The sequence below is a fragment of the Acanthaster planci genome, linkage group LG09 (genome assembly GCF_054643075.1).
Source record: "Acanthaster planci isolate LZ-2023a linkage group LG09, COTS_SCS, whole genome shotgun sequence".
Classification (NCBI taxonomy): domain Eukaryota; kingdom Metazoa; phylum Echinodermata; class Asteroidea; order Valvatida; family Acanthasteridae; genus Acanthaster; species Acanthaster planci.
This window is the reverse complement of record NC_141785.1, coordinates 10,320,881-10,338,506: the sequence shown is the minus strand read 5'-3', so window position 1 is coordinate 10,338,506 and position 17,626 is coordinate 10,320,881. Positions and strand designations below refer to the sequence as shown.

The following is a 17,626-nucleotide window of genomic DNA, read 5'->3' as shown; positions in this document are numbered from 1 at the left end:
ATGATCGCCTCGTTCCCGGTGGGGATTACCCCTCTCTCGGCCACTTGGATCCGTGCCACCACCGGCTTGCAGCTCGGCCCCTCCAGGGAACCAGCTTGCCGTCAACCACAAGTGAGTTGTCGCTCCACCTCCACTCGCAGCGGTGTTTAGCCAGGAAGTCTATCCCCACAACGACATCGGGTTCGATGTCTGCCACGGTGTAGGTGTGAAGGGTGCACTTGTCCCCCAGCTGGAGTTTGAAGTCGGCGACTCTGTGTGATCGCATTGGGCTACCATCAGCCATCGGCAGAGTCGGTCCAGCTGGCTGCAATCTGGGTTTGTCGACGCCTGTAGGCGCGTAGTAGACCCTGGCCGACACGAGACTTACGGCCACCCCTCTGTCGAGTAGCACCTAACCCAAGATTCCCCCAATGCCACACACTCGATAAAGTCGATACCCTCAAATTTCCACCCCCTGCTCCTGGATAACTGTTCCAGATTCTCCGCGAGAAACGACTCCAGCTCGCCCGCTAACCTAGGCAAGTTCTTCGTCGCCTTCGTAGTCTGGGCCCCCGACTGCAGGGCCCCGCGCTGGCCTGTGCTGCCGCTGTCAAGCGAGTCTGGCACCCGACCCAAATCATTCACCAACTCCATGGCACAGAGAAGACGAAGAGTTTACCTGTTTTTTTACAGCTATCCAGCGTTCTGCTGCTGCCACCAGTTGTAACGTGTCCTACGGATCAGGGTTTGATGCTGGTATATAATCACACACAGCCGCAACTCCATGTTCTGGTCACGAAATCTCTGTTTTATTGCTGTAGTGTCCACAACAATGTGTTTTTCAGCTAAGCTCTAAACATGGCTCCTCCCGGCAGGGACTGCACAGGCGCGAAGCGGGAAAACCGCGCGCCGTTCGCATACCAGCGCGGGCAGCCAGCCAACTCCATGCGGGTCCGAGCTGGCGCCCCCACTGGCCGGACCTGCCAGCGCTACACTACCTTAATAGCACAATGGTAATGGAAAGAGGAAAAAAGAACTGAAAACTACCTTAATCACACAATGGTAATGGAAAGAGAGAAAAAAGAACTGAACACTACCTGAATCGCACAATGGTAATAAAAAGAGAAAAAAAGAACTGAACACTACCTGAATCGCACAATGGTAATAAATAGAGAAAAAAAGAACTGAACACTACCTGAATCGCACAATAGTAATGGAAAGAGAAAAAAAGAACTGAATGCTGCCCGAATTCCCTGATTTACATCACAGCAGTAGCGCCCCCACTCATCCAGAAAAGCTGACAAATTTTAATGTTTATAGCAAGATGCCGAAAATTGTGAAATATTCTCTGAATTGAAAAATTCAAAGGACCTGACGTTTCAGTCCTAGCAGAATCTTTTACCAACATGTGTTCAAGTTTCCACCAACACAGTTGAATTTTTAGTGACTTGTACATGATATAAAAACTGAACATTTGGAAGTGTAAATATAGAAAGGTTTGCACAAGTATATGTTTGACCTAAAATATGTTGAAATACATGCCAGGTCTGAATAGTTTATGTATTCTCTGTCTATTAACATATTGAAATTTCTGTGTTGTTATTTAAATACATGCAAATGTACTGTGCCCTCTGACCTTTTTTGAAATTGCGCAATCCTAACCTTTAAATATTAGTTCCGAAATTATTTCTATCAAGAGGCCTGTGGCCTGGTGGTTAGCTTGCTGGCTGCCAGGCCAGGGGACCCCGGTTCAAATCCCGGGGTCCCCGGAAAAGGAAGTTTTTTTTTTTTTTTTTTTTTTTTTTACTAAGTTTTTTAACAAAATTGTGCATGCCCACCTGGAATTGAACCCAGGTCCTTGTGCATAGCAGTTAGTGTCCTTAACCGCTATGCCACGGCACTTTCTTGAAAAAATGTGTTCGTTTCTAAATGTTAAACCTTCCATTGTTTGGACTTAGAATATTTTTCAGCCAAACTGTGTACTGGAGATGGGCAAGGGTGGCAGTCTTGGGGCTGGAAGTCTGAGAGCTGATAGGAAGGGTAGAGTGGATGGCTGAGGGCTTGGGACTATCAGTATTAGAGCTCTGAGGATCCAATGGGGTTGAAGGGCATAGCTCTTTAATGCTCCACATTGCTACTAGGTTTATTGTAGTCCTTATAAGGTCGAGACTATAAGGCCCCAAAAGGGAACTTTATATAAGGAACTTGGAAGATATTTAAGACTGGCAGGGCTTCCATGTAGGATGAGGCTGTAATGTAAAATTTAAAGTTGGAAAAAGATGTACCTTAAATTCTGGCAGTGTAAAATGGTCCAGATTAGGAGAAAGGTTAAGTGGCAAAGTACTACAGTTTACAAATAGACATGTATAAAGTTGTTCTGCTAGTTTAAATAAATGAGCATTTATTTCACTTGTAAATAGAAATTAACTGGTTATAGCAATAAATGGTGATTGTTTTACATACACACAAAGCATTTTTGCAAGGTAATATTTTCAAACTAAAACAAATTTCATGTCATTGCTAAAAGTTTTTTTGAATGCACTAAAAGGTATTCATTGAAAAATAGTGTGTTAGACATTGATTCGGGAAACAGAATTGGTTAAAATTTAAACCTGTTGGCCACAAAAAAATAGTTTTATTACTAAAAGACGAAAAAAAAATTAAATCAAATATTTCTTTCGTGCACAGAGAAAGGCCCTCAGAGTGTTTCAAAAATTACATTTTTGCAGTAATGACCTTTCAGCACTGAGCCAACAATTTGCGACTTGCAGTTTTGTGATAATTAATAAGTGAAAGACTTTTTTCTAATGCTCTGGCAATGTGGATGTACAACTTGGAAAATACAAAATGCACATAGAACTTTGTCCAAGGAAAAACTAATAAAGATGAACAAAGAAATTGACTGGCAGAATTGAAACATGGGACCTCTGGAACACCATGCTCTACCAACTGACCTATCCAGCCCTATGTCGGTGGGTCTTCCCATTTGTCAATATCTCTGTTCAGGGGGCAAACTTGTAAAAAGTGAGGTTCAGAACAGCCACTGGGTTTACTGAACAGTGCTGGTATTTTGGCTGCCTGAATGGGAACACCATTCAATGTTTAAATGCATGCAAGAGTTACAAGCTTTTTTCCTCAAAAGAAGTAGTATCAAGTGTATTGAGTCTTTCCAAATGATAATTATTTGCAAATTTTGAAGTACATGAATAGCGTCTTGATAACTTAAATGTAAATATGAATGTTTTTAGATATGCATTAATGAGTCAGTGCGTTACGATGAAAGAAACAAATTAAAGGCAAACAATAGTCTTTCTTCAAAAGCAAGCTGACCAATTGTCTATTAAATTTACAGAGTACCTCTTAAGTCATGAATAATTTGGATATAAGTATAGTACAACGTCACTGTACTGAACAATTCGGTATACGGAAGGTGACTCTTGGCTCCAAAATTTTCTGCTCACTTTTACAAATCATCACAAACATCACAAATTTGCTTTAAATTAAAGAAAAAAATTAGGACTGATGACAGTGACTCAAAAGTGTTAATAAACTCCGAAATTGGAACGGCCATGTTATGAGCCATAGCAAAACAAGCAGCAGCACAAGGGAATCTGTTTTACACGAACAAGAACATACCTGTATGTAAACATGTGTAACAACTGACATTTCAACATACATGTAGGAAATAGCACCCTTCTGTTTTGGCAAATAGTGCCCTCTTTTGCCAGGACTTTTCCCCCTTTTTTGTGGAAATCAGAACATTTTGATTTTCAGGCCTATGAAAATGCGATGATTAGAACAGTGCCAATGGAATCGCAATGCTTGGGGAGATTTGCTACACCAATGCTACATTGTGTATGGACCCTGCCCTGTTCATTATAGCAGCATTGTACTGTATGCCAATGTACACTACTCAAAAAAATTAAAGGATTAGACATTTGTCTTTAAAAATTTCAGCCAGGTGTGTACCTCATTCACTTATTGTACACTGAAGCTCATGTTCATGTTTGGTTGAGCACCATAGAAAGTGAGACAATGCAAGTGCTTAGTTGTGTTTTCAGAGCCCAATTACATGTAGCCGGAAGGGTAAGAAAGCATTGGGTGATGTGTATTGCACAACTTCAAAATGGCCACCTTTCACTCTCTGTGCACATAAATTAAGGATGGGATGACTCTGAGGCAAGGGGGTGAGAGCATGGGAGTGTCTTAGTGAGTTGGGAGGGCGGTACAATGACATGAATGAGACTGGCCAGTACTATACAACCCTATTCTGGTAAAATGATGTACACGTCTGTGTCTAATTTTAGGACATTTTGAGAAAAAGTGACAGAAATATTGGACCTCTTGCCATTTTGTGTTTAAAGGTACTGGAAAACTGTAAAGCCATTTTTTTTAATGTCCCGACAACCACAAACTTGATTTTTTTGTATCAATCATTATTTTTACAGATCATTATAAAAATCAGTGAATGGGGGAAGATTTGAAAACAGATACAAGTCTGACATTGCATTATTTTACTGAATAAAAGAGTCTCAACAGTTACATAAAATTTTTTCATGCTGAGATACATTCTTCAAAGTGCTTCATTTCTGTGATTCAGAGTCACAAATAATGCCCTCACATTACAGGAATATACTCATAAACAGTGCCCTCACATTACTGCAATATCATTGTAATCCATAAACAGCGCCCTCACTTTACTTCGTTAAAACTCAAATTTTTATACATCATTTTCAGGGCCGTAAAGGACCTGGACAAGGTGCTGACCAAAGCGGTTGTGAGACTTCAGTACTCTGTAGCGGAAGTTTCTTGTTTTGAAGCCAGAAACTCGCCAAATTAAATGACGCTCATTTGATGCGATGTGAATACCATTTGTTACAATTATTAATCACTATGTATGATCCTTTGATCCTTTGAGTAGTGTACAAATGCAGATAGACTTGCTCCACCACTAAGGTGGAAGCAAGGAACTGCATCTCTGAGAAGATTGAGTCCTTTCCTTGCCTTTTGTGAATCAATGCCTAAGCTTCTGGCGAGGATCCCTCATGCAATCCTGGAAACTGTTCCTCCTCAGTAATGGAGGCGAGGCCTGGCATCTATCTGAGTTACTGCCTCTCCCTGACATTCTCATGAATCATCTCTGTGAAGTCCCATAGGATCTTGTCCTCCATCTTCCTTCTCTCAAGGATGAAGGAGGCGAGGGCGCTCTTCTCATCAGTGTCATGGTCTGCTTCTCCTGGGGCATACCCACAGCTTCCATTTGAGGAGGTCTGGGGAAGAAATTGATCATAAAAGTAACTGCATGTAAGTTGCAGCAGAAATTGACACATTTCTTCACAAATTATAGGATCCTTGTACGCTCCTTATTTTTACACCTATTATTTCATAAAGAAACTGTTACAGTCTATTGCTTTTCATCCATTTTCATGTCAGAAATGAACTATGACGAGGATTCCTAATAGTGAATCAAAAAGTGACTTTTTAAAACACTTCAAATTGTCTTTCCCTTTTCCTAACAAGTGAGGGCACTGTTTTACAGTAATATTAACGTCAGTCAGGAAGACCACAAACCTGAAATATCTATGAACCAACAGCTCCTACAGAAATCAACGATTGATCCCGAAGATTGAAGTGTGGGCAGAAATATTTCAACAATGTGCACAAGCCTGTTGAGTTGGATACAAATCGGAAATTTTGGATGGTGACAGAAAATACTATTAAGTGTTTACAACGTGGTCCTTCTTTGTCTTTTGGTTCAATATTTGTCAAAACTAAGGTAGATCTTTCTATAAATAAGAGCTCACCTTCAAAAAGCCTGAACAAATCCCCATAATGTATGTGATTTATATTTTCAGACTTTATTTTTGAAATATTTTGGAAACACAGTTCTCAGTGCTCTTTCAGATAAAACTTGAGAAAATATGTTAAATCTGCTTTTCGAAATATTCACTCAACAACAGCAATGTCAGGAATTTATCTGTATTTCACATAATGTGCACTTTGGATTCTACTAATGGCTTGTAATAATGGGCAATATTATGACAAAGACAAATTGAACTGTGCTGGGTTAGAACTTTAATAAAAAGACCAACAGGGCCAAATAATGTTTGATGGACAGTTGCCCCCAATCCATTTTCTTTGATGTAGAGCAGAGCTGCACAGCAAACCATGAAACCCCAGGGGACGAGGCAGCCATTTGCTTATGGTTATTAAAAACGGAGACTTTCCTTAAATTATGCTCCTGCTGTTATCCGTCAAAAGGTGTTTTATGTCTATGATTAGATGCTTCATTTCACGAGTGTTACTATTAAAACTATAAAACCCAAATTGCCCCTTGAACATGTTGAACATGTCTCAGGATAGCTGAACCATTGATGAATGGTAATTTGCCATGAAACAGCAACAAACCATGAAGGAAAAGAACTTAAGGCTAGGAAAATGTGAACAATTTCAGTACAGTGGGTGCATTCACCTAGCTTGCCCTGGTTACAAGGGTTTAACTTCATCCCTATCGTCTTGCTTGGGTGGACACAATGCACACAACCATCCCTAGGTCAGGGTTGCCCTAACAGCAAGCCACAAGCACCCAAGGGTGGATCCAGGACCCACTTTTTCAGGAAGGGGAAACAAAGGGGATTCTGGGGGCCAATGTTTTTTATTTTTAAAGTTGTTTGAGGGGTTAGGCTACATTTCCACTTTTCAAAAGACGGGAAATTAAATAGACCAAAAAGATCCTATCATTTTTCAAAATAATTTTTGTTCCTTTTTTTGGTCACGGCCCCAATTGGCCCCTCCCCCTTTCCCGGATTCATCCTTGCAGAAAGCCAGCAATGACATGAAACACAGGAATCTTACCTGTGCTACTTATGACATAGCCTGCTTCTTCACGTTGGAAATTTCATCGGTCAGTCCACTCGCACCATGACGCTAGCCAGCCTCAACGTTCATGTAGGCAGCCATGGCAGTACATTCACCTGGCAATGAGGCCTTCCCAAATCTACACAAAGGAAGAACAAGAAAACTTCCCCTAAAGTTTTTTCATTATTATCGTTATTATTATTATGGTTTATTAAATTTGAATCACGGTGGCCAAAGGCCAAAACAATTCAAATTTACATTTACGATTAACAATTATATTAATTAAACTTTACATTACAACATTACTTTAAAAAAATTTTTTTTAATCCAGATATAAAAATAAGAATTCAAAAGCAAGAAGAAGAGAAAGAGATCCATACGGGGAGATCACCCTACACGCCAAACTCCAATAAAAGGAAGTGATTCAAAACAGCACCACCAAAACAGCATTATAAACCCCATGAGCCAACAGGGTAACCAAGTGAGATTAAGAGTGCTCCTCATGGAAATCTTTCCTGATAAACTATTAGCCATAAAAACTACTACATTACATTAAAATTCTGGCCAATATAGGGATAGTAGATTTTTAATAGTGATTTGTGCGAAGTGGGAATCTGAAGAGCTGAAATGGAACTAGATCTAAGCTGCCTGGAGTTGTTTTTGTAGGAGGGAGCATATGCCTAAATTTAATGGAATTGAGGATTTTGTTGCCAAATTTGCAGAGAAGCGTTTGACGTCTTTCTGCAAGATTTATCATGTTTAACTTGACTAAGGCAGATGCATAACTATCATAATGGTGACCGAGTATAATTCTACAGGCACGCTTCTGAACCTTTTCAATGGCATTAATATGATGACTATTGATAGAAGTATGCCAAACCGGACTACAATATTCTAAAATTGGTCTAATATAAGCACTAAAAACTGCTACCATATCCTCTACCGAAGCGCCATTTTTTTCAAAATACATAGAGCGTACAGTCTACGAGACGCCTTAGCAACTATATCCCTGATGTGCTTGTCCCACTTTAAATCACTTTGAATTGTAATTCCCAATAGCTTTATATGGGACACTCGATTCAGATTGATTGAGTTTATAGAGAGAAGTTTTCGATAAGTCCCGCTTCAAAAAACTTAGTCATGTGCTGACATTTGACGGGTTTAGGCAATACATGATTCATTTTGCACCATTCAGAGAGGTCATCAAGATGAGTTTGTAATTTAGGTACTTCTCCATATTCAACAATTTCCCCAAGGGTCAAATCGTCAACATATTTCCATCACCTAGAGCAATATATCAAGGCATCGTTAACCAAACTAAGAAAAAGAATCAGGCCAAGTTTTGTCCCTTGTGGCACCCCACATGAAGTATGTTGAAGTGTAGAGAAATGCCCATTTAATTTGGTATTTTGCATGCTCGATGTAAGAAACCTGCAGACGATGGGGACAATGGACATTCTGACACCCAGGTTCAAGAGTTTGGAGATAACAACATTATGATTGACGCGGTCAAATGCCTTTAGTACAAATCTGTGCAAAATAACCAGATTTATCTAACCCCTTAAATACAAAATCCAACATATCGACCTGGTAGTCATAGTAGAATACTCTTTTCTGTAGCCACATTGCTGTGAGTCAAGTTTAGCGGATATATCTCGGAGGATCCATTTAGCCAGAAATGACTCAAAAATACGACCAAAAATTGGCGTGAGCGAAATTGGGCGTAGCTGATCAAAAGAGGTGATATTTTTCACTTTAGGAACTGGGATAATGGTTGCCGTTTTCCAGACATCAGTGAAGTATCCATCACTGATACAAAAATTTAAATGTGTGTCAAAGGATATGCTAATTCATCAGCAAATTCTTTAATGAGTCGCACTGGTAAGTCATCAGGGTGACCAGCCTTGGTTGAATTAAGTTTTCTCAAAGACTTTAAGACTTGGCCACGATAAATAAGAGGTGGTTGCGATTCTGCAGGCAAATAAGATGGCAACTTGTCACCGTTGAGAGCAGGAAGCTGAGTACAAATACTGGTAAAATGATTATTTATCCTGTCAACGGGCGCCTTGGGATCAATCTCAGTGCCAGGGATATTGACAGCTTTATGTTTAAGTGAACATAATTTCACGGTGCCATTTACTGGGTTGATTTTTCTTAAGGTTCTCAACACTATTTCTGTAAAAATGATGTTTGGCCTTTTTTATTTCTCTTTTTACTCTATTACGCAAAGCTCTCCATTTAGCCATGTTGTTATTTAACTGTCAGCAAATGCTTTTTGACGCTCTAAGATAAGTTTCTTGATGTAACGATTCATCCAAGGCTTGTCATGCCTACTGATTTTCCTAGTAAGCAAGGGAAAGTTACAATGGTAAGCATCAGTCACAATATTAATAAAATATCCAACTTGATTGCAGGATGGCAAATCTCTTAAAGCATCAATCCAATTAAAGTCAATCAACCAGCGTCCAAATGGCCTTACAGAGGAATCCCTGTATGGTCGCACCTGCAGAGTTTTGTTACATCGCAGAAATTCAGCAACAGATGTTGTAGGAATACAACAATGGTCGCTTGTGTCCAATAGGGCCAGTTGCTTGATTTCCTCAAAGCAGGATAATTGGTGAAGATCTTGTCCAGTGTAGCTACTTGTCGTGTATGGAATGAAATAATCAGTGCCAAACCTAGGTTGACCTCCTGGGGATCACTGTCCAGGTCATTCAGGCTTCACATATTCATATGGCAGACGTGTCTACAGATTGTATATGGTCAACAACATGATCAAGCAGTTCTTGCTGATACCCTGCTTCTAGAGGATAGTAAATGGCTCCAACATAGAGATTGATTCCAGGTTGTTTGTCGTATTTTAGCTGAAACTTCACCCACAAACATTCAAAGTCACATGTATGGTCCGGTAGAGGTTGTGCAGTCTGGTAGTCCTTGGTATATATTGGGACTCCTTCACCTCGTCTATCAGGACGATTCTTGCAAAACATCGTAAAATGAGAAATCGTGGCAGCGTGAGAACTAGTTTCATTAAAACAGGTCTCTGTGACTTCTGAGTACATCGCACAGGAGTGGCGCATTGATATTGGTCACCACACCTTAGTTTTGAAGGCTGATATCGTGGAGTAACTCTCACTGGTATTCGAGAAACCACAGTTGATGGTGAAAATTCATGCATTTGACAAATTATGTTGGTTGATGGTGCGTGGTCCTGGGTTTTCCGAGACATCCATGCAAATTGTTAAGTCCATTAAGGGATCAGCCGTAGATATTACGAGGCATGTTTGTCCATGTTTGGTCCATTTACAAATTGGGACCTTAGAGTGATAATAACCAGGAAGTCTCCTGTGTCTCTGTGATCCCCCCCCCCAGTCGTGCTGGCACATAGGACAATTTATAGAAGATCGTAAGATCGTTTCCTGTGATACCATGCTGAAGTTCTCTCAAATGTAGAGCATCGCAAAGGACCATGAAACATAGAACTGTGACCACACCGCTATAAGTTATCCTCATGGCCATATTACTACTCGATAATCAATACAGCATGATAAAAACATGTAGAAAGTACACTTACAACATTCCCCAAGATGACAAAATCCACACTTCAGAAACACTCAATAAGCAGGGATACCACAATTCGAAGATTAACCACTTCATGCCAGGGCATTTTTCAATGTTGATGATGCTGGGCCGGCATGAGTATCATTTTTTCCGTTTTCAAAATCCTTCAAAAATTCATCATTTCATTTAACGGTCGTTTATAGCCGCACGAAGTAATCTTCAGGCACTACTCGAAGTTGGTAGGTGACCTTCATTGACGCCAGAGTATTTCAGCCAGGCCTGCAGCCTTGTAAACAGAGCCCAGATTGTGCGATGTTATATAACTGTCTTTTGTTCACAAACCTGGCTCAGTGCACTGCTGACCTCTTTTCAATAGGGGCCAGATTAGAGTGCAGCAGTGCTGTGTGGCTCATCACTGCGGTGGTGGAGCACTTTTGTTCCCGGTGTTAATCCGCTTGCTCTCAATGCCCCAAACCCTGGTATAGGGTTTCAAAACAAGGTTGGATTATCACCACTTTTGAGAGTAAAAAATGCAGGTAATGCCCAGCAGCCTGGTCTTTTGTTTGGAGTACGGTCTTTTGTTACAGGGCCCTGTTTCCTTTGTCCGAGTTCGGAGACCCCGGCCACCCATATAAACCATACGTCTCCGATCCCAGAGTCCCCGGCAGGAAGTGGTTAAGAAGTGATGGCTAAAAAACACACGATAAAAACAGATTAAAAAATATGAAGTGGAGAGCAAAAAAATTACATATGGCAGCTGATAACAGCGCCCTCACGCATGCTCAGTCAGACTGTAATAACACAAGTGAGTAGCTTCAGTCATTTGCCACAGACTTATTTAATTCTCTCAGCCTAAGCCGGCTAATTCGGAAAAGGTCCATCTTCAGCCAGTTGGCACATGTACAAACAACAGGAGGTACCCAGTGACTGTTTTCTCAACTTAACAAATTGTGAAAACTTTGGCTGTGCGAGTGGAAATTTCTTTAAGAACCTCTGAATTTTACCCTAAAGAGCTGGGGGAGGGGAGAGGGAATCTACCTTCCTTTAACATATTTTCCAATATTATCAAGGTGCATAGTTTCCATATTATCCAATATTTTCCAATATTATCAAGGTGCATAGTTTCCAGAAACCTTTTGGAGTTTTTTGAATAAGTGTTTTGGTGATTCTGACCAAACAGAATTCTCGCACAGCACCTTTTTTCTGAGAGAGGTCAACCAAGAAAGTTTACTTTTCCGCTGCCATTCCCAACTTCCAAGTGACTGTCAAACCATATGACAGATTAAGATAAAAGGTCAACATTTGTATTGAGAAGGTAAGTCATGCATATGAAGTTTGTAAAAAAAAACCCAGCATTGGACAGCCCAATTCTTGGGGGATTGCGGCGGGCTGTGAGGTGGTCCAATGTAACCAAGCTCTTTTAGGGTTAAGACGCAAGGAAGTACCAGGAACAAGTCTACCTGCAAAAATTGATTTCTTCACAGATATGGCAAATGTGACTGACAGGTGACAGTTTTTCTACCTGCTGTTTTCTCCATCCACTGTTCTTGCTCCTCATCACTGTCAGAGTGGCTGTCACTTGAGTAGTCCTCACTGGAACTTGAGTCTCTCTTGAATCCGCTCCTTGAGAAGAACAAAAAGGAGATAAAATTCCCAAAATCCAACGAAATTTTCCATTCTAGTAAGAAAACACTCACCTACATGTATGTTTTACTACAGTTGCATATCAGCGCGTATGCGCATCATACCTCGCTCAAAAAGGTCACCCCCGCCACAACCTCCGTGCCCACTGCATGTCCCCTCATAAAAGGCTGCGTACAACTGAGACTTGTCCTAGTTTTTTTTTGAGGTTTCTTAATTTCATTTATTTGGAATATGGAGGGATGGTAGACAGAGGTGAGTGTTTTCTTACTAGAATGGAAAATCCCATTGGATTTTGGGAATTCCATTACAGAAAACATCTCACCTCTGTTTACCTACTTTTGCAGAGTAGCACCGTTAAGTAACAATTTGGGAGGGAAGGGACATGCAGGGTAACGAAGGTCTAAACTGAGCCCATTCAAATATGAAAAAGGTTGTTTTGACATACCCGGAAGCTGCCTCTCTAATTGTGAGAAACAGTAGCTTTTTGGGGTGTAGAGGCTGATGATCGGCTGACCTGCTTAAGGGTTTTCCTGCTCACGACACCCTATGCTTGAACCACATCCTTCAGGTAGCATCAACTGAAGGTGATTAAATTCTCCTTGCAGGTCGTTTTCATTATGCCCGAAACAGAAACTCCGAGCTGGTGGGCAGAGGACATTGATGCGCTGCTGGTCTCCTGGGAGCCTGATTTCGATCCTCAATATCAAGAGGGCTTACACGTATTATGGCCTCTGATCCCATTTGAGCGATCGTGGTCACAGAGACCGGGCAACATAGTTGGACGGTTGTGATGAACAACTGCTTGATGTGGCCTCACAGGGTCTGAAAACGAGTGAAGAAATGTGTGGAAGCTCTTGAATGGGGCACCACCATAAACCCCTGCCATTGTTGAAATCACTGTCAACCTTGGGATGAAGGTACATACATCTAAGGAAGAGAAACCGGTTAAATGACCTGTGGAAAGAAACCGCATGTTACTGAGGCATACGCCTTCGGGTTGCCGGTAAAGGTGGACTGGTTCAGTGGACTAGGCACAGAATTGGCCTCCTTGTGAAACTGTTTGAGCAGCCATCAAAAATACCGCTTTAAAGGTCGGTTGATGAAGAGTACGAGCCTCTGTTGGATCAATGTGAGACTTGGGATAAAATGATGCCCTGATCCCCCTCAAAGTTTGTAGCGGAAAAACCCTGATGATAGGCGAAGCTGAAGAATGGGGATCAATAGCCATCATCTTGTACTACTTCAGAAAGTGGAGAAGACAGTTACCATAAGCCTGCCTGGAGGGCTCCACCGGTGTTGAGCTACCTAGGGGAATCTACACTAAAATCTCGATAAGTCGAAGCCTGTTAAGTCGAAACTCTGTTTACCTCGACGTCTTTCCGTTTTCCCGACAAAAGAATAGGCTTTTATGTACAATAAACTATCCGTTACTCGAAACGTCAGTACCACTAAAGCTGCTCATCTCAAAGTTTTGGCAGGCCAGTTAAAAAAAACACTGAAGAATGATAAATAAAAAGTGACGAAAGAACGCTTGCCTTCATTACGAGTCATTACTGTCACGCGCACAACTTTTTCTTTGATGAGCCGAGCATGTTCACACGGACTGCCATTGTCACGTCGACAAGCACTGGGTGGGCATCAACCGAAACCGTAAAATACGGCCGTGTCCGAAACGGGTTTCCAGAGCTATGGCTAGGTCTATTGCCTGCGCGTCTCCATGCATTTCCAATGGAGTGAATACCAAGACCTAGCTCTAGACAAGAGACTCGGATGCAGCCTAAATCAGGCACGAATGATGTGCCCTCAAGCACTTTGTATATGTATCACGTGACCCAGCACGGAAACCCTGACCGACTGGCCCGCGCTGCGTTATGCGGTAACAACCCAATCAAGCAAAGCAAATGAATAAATTCTCAAGACGTAGACACAGGTATTGGTACATAACTTGATTGGTTTATTGTTTATTAATGTACCACATAAAAACACGTTTAATGATGATGTTTGAGGAAAACTTGCACAGTAGGGATAGCCAAAAACCCACTTCGTGTTCGACTCAGCTTGCAGGCCAACTGCTGTAAGCCAGTAAGGTTGCATGTGCACTAGTACATCCACCAACGGCGTCCATGGGGTGCCCTCTGGCGGCGGGGATGCACTGGGAGAGGCGTTCCAGTTGGAGCGCCCTCAGGGTGGGTCCGCGGCTTGGGGGTCCTGGCGGGGGCCGGTTGGAAGTTCATTCATGTCGTGTGGTAGCGTCGAGGCGCCCTCTCGCGGTACTGTCGTGGCCGAGAGAATGTTCCTCTCGGAGCACGGCGGGGCGGCTGCCGCGGGGTTGGAACCTCGGTGCGAGGTAGCTGAAGCTTGTAATACTAGCCATAGTATGGGGGCACCCTCTTGCGGCGCCGCGGGGGCTCAGGAAGTGCCCCCGGAAAGTCTGTGGAGATCATGCCCGCAGAGTGGGGATGGTGTACCACAGCCTCGCGGCCACAGACCATTGCCAGGTGGCCATCGCGACGGGCCTCGTGGATACCAGTCAGGGGGCCGTGCTGGTGCGAGTATTCAACCCGACGGGAGACCCGGTTACAGTCTATAAGGGGAGTCGTCTGGCCATGTTCGCCCCCGTGGAAGAAGGCGCGGTGATCAACCCTGAGGAGAGTTCTCAACAGGTGGTTTCAGAGCCCTGCCCTATGGAAGGTTCCGTGCGGAGCCCTGAGGGCGGTCCAGCGGGCCACGGTTGCCAGGGAGGCTCTTCTCGGAGCTCAGGCAATAGTGAGCCCGCCCACCTGCGGGACCTCCTAGACCAGGGAGCGGCTCATCTGGACGGCGAGGAATGTGAACGGCTGGCGAGCCTGCTGGTAGAGTTCCAGGGTGCCTTCACTGGGCCGGACGGCAGGCTTGGCCAAACCGACTGGGTCCATCGCCCAATCAACACAGGGAGGACGCCACCCATCTGTCAACCTCCCCGGTGGCTTCCGATCCACAAGCGGTTGGAGGCCCAGAGTCAGGTGGACCAGATGCTGGCGGATGGGGTAATCGAACCGTCACACAGCCCGTGGTCGTCGCCGGTGGTCCTGGTGCGGAAGAAGGACGGGTCTGTCCGCTTCTGCGTGGACTACCATCAGGTCAATGCAGCCACCCTGAAGGATGCCTACCCCATCCCTCGGATAGAGGATAACTTAGACGCACTCGAGGGAGCCAGGTGGCTCAGCACCCTGGACTTGGCCAGCGGGTACTGGCAGGTCCGCATGGCGGAGGATGACAAGGAGAAGACGGCTTTCGGGACACAGAGCGGCCTCTACCAATTTACCGTGATGCCCTTCGGGCTCTGTAGCGCTCCGGCCACCTTCGAGCATCTGATAGAGCGCATCCTGCGGGGTTTCCAGTGGCAAGTGGCCGTCGTCTACCTGGATGACGTGATAGTTTGGGGGCGGACCTTTGAGGAACACTACCAGAGGCTGGCCACGGTACTGGGGCAGTTCCGGACCGCCGGATTCAACCTGAAACTTAAGAAATGTGACTTTTTCAAGACGGAGGAATCCTTCCTGGGCCACTTGGTGTCGGCAGAGGGGGTGTGGACGGACCCCACTAAGGTCGCAGCAATCCGTGGTTTGCCAAGGCAGACGAACGTGACGCAGGTCTGGAGTTTCCTGGGCCTGGCGTCATATTATCGGCGGTTTATTGCCTGCTTCGCCAAGATCGCCCAGCCCCTCCATGCTTTGACCAACAAGAGCCAGAAGGAGTTTGTGTGGACCGATGCCTGCCAGACGGCATTTGAACACCTACAGGATGCCCTTGCAACGGCGCCGGTGTTGCGGTATCCGGACCCAGGGAGGCGCTACATCTTGGATACCGATGCCAGCAACTGCACGATCAGGGCCGTTCTCTCCCATGAGGGGGAGCACAGAGAGCTGGTTGTGGCTTATGGGAGTCGGGTCCTGACCAAGGCAGAGAGGAACTATTGCACGACCGGGAAGGAGCTCCTGGCGGTCGTGCACTTTGTGCACAATTTTAAGCACTACCTGTTGGGGAAATGCTTTTTGTTGAGGACAGACCACGGCTCGCTGCGCTGGCTCTTTAATTTCAAAGAGCCAGAGGGGCAGGCAGCCAGATGGCTGCAGAGGCTGGGGTGCTACGAGTTTGACATAGAACAGCGAGTGGGGCGGAAACACACCGACGCCGTCTCTCGGATACCCTGCGGCCAGTGCAGGCGTTCCCTAGAGGTTGACCAAGAATGTTACACGGGGCCGGCCCCTCCGGCGGATTCGGACCCCCCTCAGAGCCGGCCGCCGGAGGCAGAGGATGAGTCCCTGGTTGCCACAGCCGACATGGACGGAGAGGAGGATGACTCGATTTTGGACGGGTTTCCCAAGGTCTGGGACCTGAGCAAGCTAGCTCAGGAGCAGCAGGACGACCCAGAGCTGGGACCGGTCTGCCAGTGGCTGGTGGCGGGAAGCGACCGGCCTGAATGGGAGGACATCTCCGACCTTGGCGCCGGGGTCAAAAGCTGGAGGTCCAGATGGGACACACTGTGCCTATTCCGAGGGGTCTTGCAGGTGAAGTGGGCAAGGGCCGACGGGGGGCCCCCCACCTGGAAGATCGCCGTCCCGCAGGTCAGGGTGCCAGAGGTTCTACTTCTTGCCAACAACCACCGAACTGCTGGACACCTCGGGGTCGCTTGAACAGTGACCCGACTCAGACAGGCTCCGTGTATTGGAGGGAGATGAGACGGCAGGCTGAGGAGTGGTGCCAGAAGTGTCATCTCTGCGGTTCTACGGCTTTGCGGGAGAGCTCCGCTTCCACAATACCTGGTTGGGGCCCCCATGGAGCGGATCGCCATTGACCTTACCGGACGCCTGCCCCGAACCAAGGCCAGAAACACCAGCATAATGGTAGTGGCGGACCATTTCACAAAGTGGGTGGAGGCGTTTCCCCTTCCGGATCAGACGGCCGAGACTGTGGCCAAGAGGAGCAGGTGATCACGCGCTTCGGGACACCCCTCGAGATCCACACTGATCAAGGGCGGGAGTTTGAGGCGGGCTTGTTCCGTGGGGTCTGCCAGCTGTTGGGCATCCACAAGACTAGGACGACTCCGTTCCACCCCCAGTCCGACGGCATGGTCGAACGTCCACCCCCAGTCCGACAGCATGGTCGAACGGTTCAATCGTACCGTGAAGACCATGCTGAGCATGTTTGTGGATGAGAACCAGGACGACTGGGACGAACATCTTCCCTACGTTCTGATGGCCTACTGCTCCTCCCAGCACGATAGCACCAGGCTCACCCCGAACATGCTCATGCTCGGGAGGGAGGTGGGTCACCGGACGAACAGACGGAGACTACCGAGCCACTAAATTACGTTGACGAGCTGAGAGCAAAGCTCACGCGGGCCCACAAGTTTGCCTGGCGGCACCTGAGGCGGACTCAGAGCTACCAGAAGCAGCAGTACGACCGTCGCGCCCAGGAGGGCGGGTTCGAGCCCGGCCAGGCTGTTTGGCTGTTCACCCCAAAGAAGAAGGTCGGCCACTCCCCCAAGCTGCAGCCGTGGTGGGACGGATCCTTCGCGGTGCTACAACGCCTCAACGACGTG

General features: G+C 45.3%; 1 long non-coding RNA gene across 5 annotated transcripts in view; it reads right to left on the bottom strand.

Annotated features, from left to right (window-relative positions):
* Positions 1–2,209: 2,209 nt before the first annotated feature.
* LOC110980638 (uncharacterized) overlaps positions 2,210–17,626 on the bottom strand; it is a 36,916-nt gene continuing 21,499 nt past the window's right edge. For 3 of the 5 annotated variants that reach the window (XR_015426435.1, XR_015426434.1, XR_015426433.1), the window contains exons 4-6: positions 11,921–12,021; positions 6,835–6,976; positions 2,210–5,249 (exon numbers count right to left, since the gene is read on the bottom strand). This is a non-coding gene — a long non-coding RNA (uncharacterized LOC110980638). Of the gene's footprint in view, positions 5,250–5,550; positions 5,646–6,834; positions 6,977–11,920; positions 12,022–12,487; positions 12,865–17,626 lie in introns of those variants that run through there. The other 2 variants (XR_015426436.1, XR_015426437.1) reach the window with 2 other exon arrangements.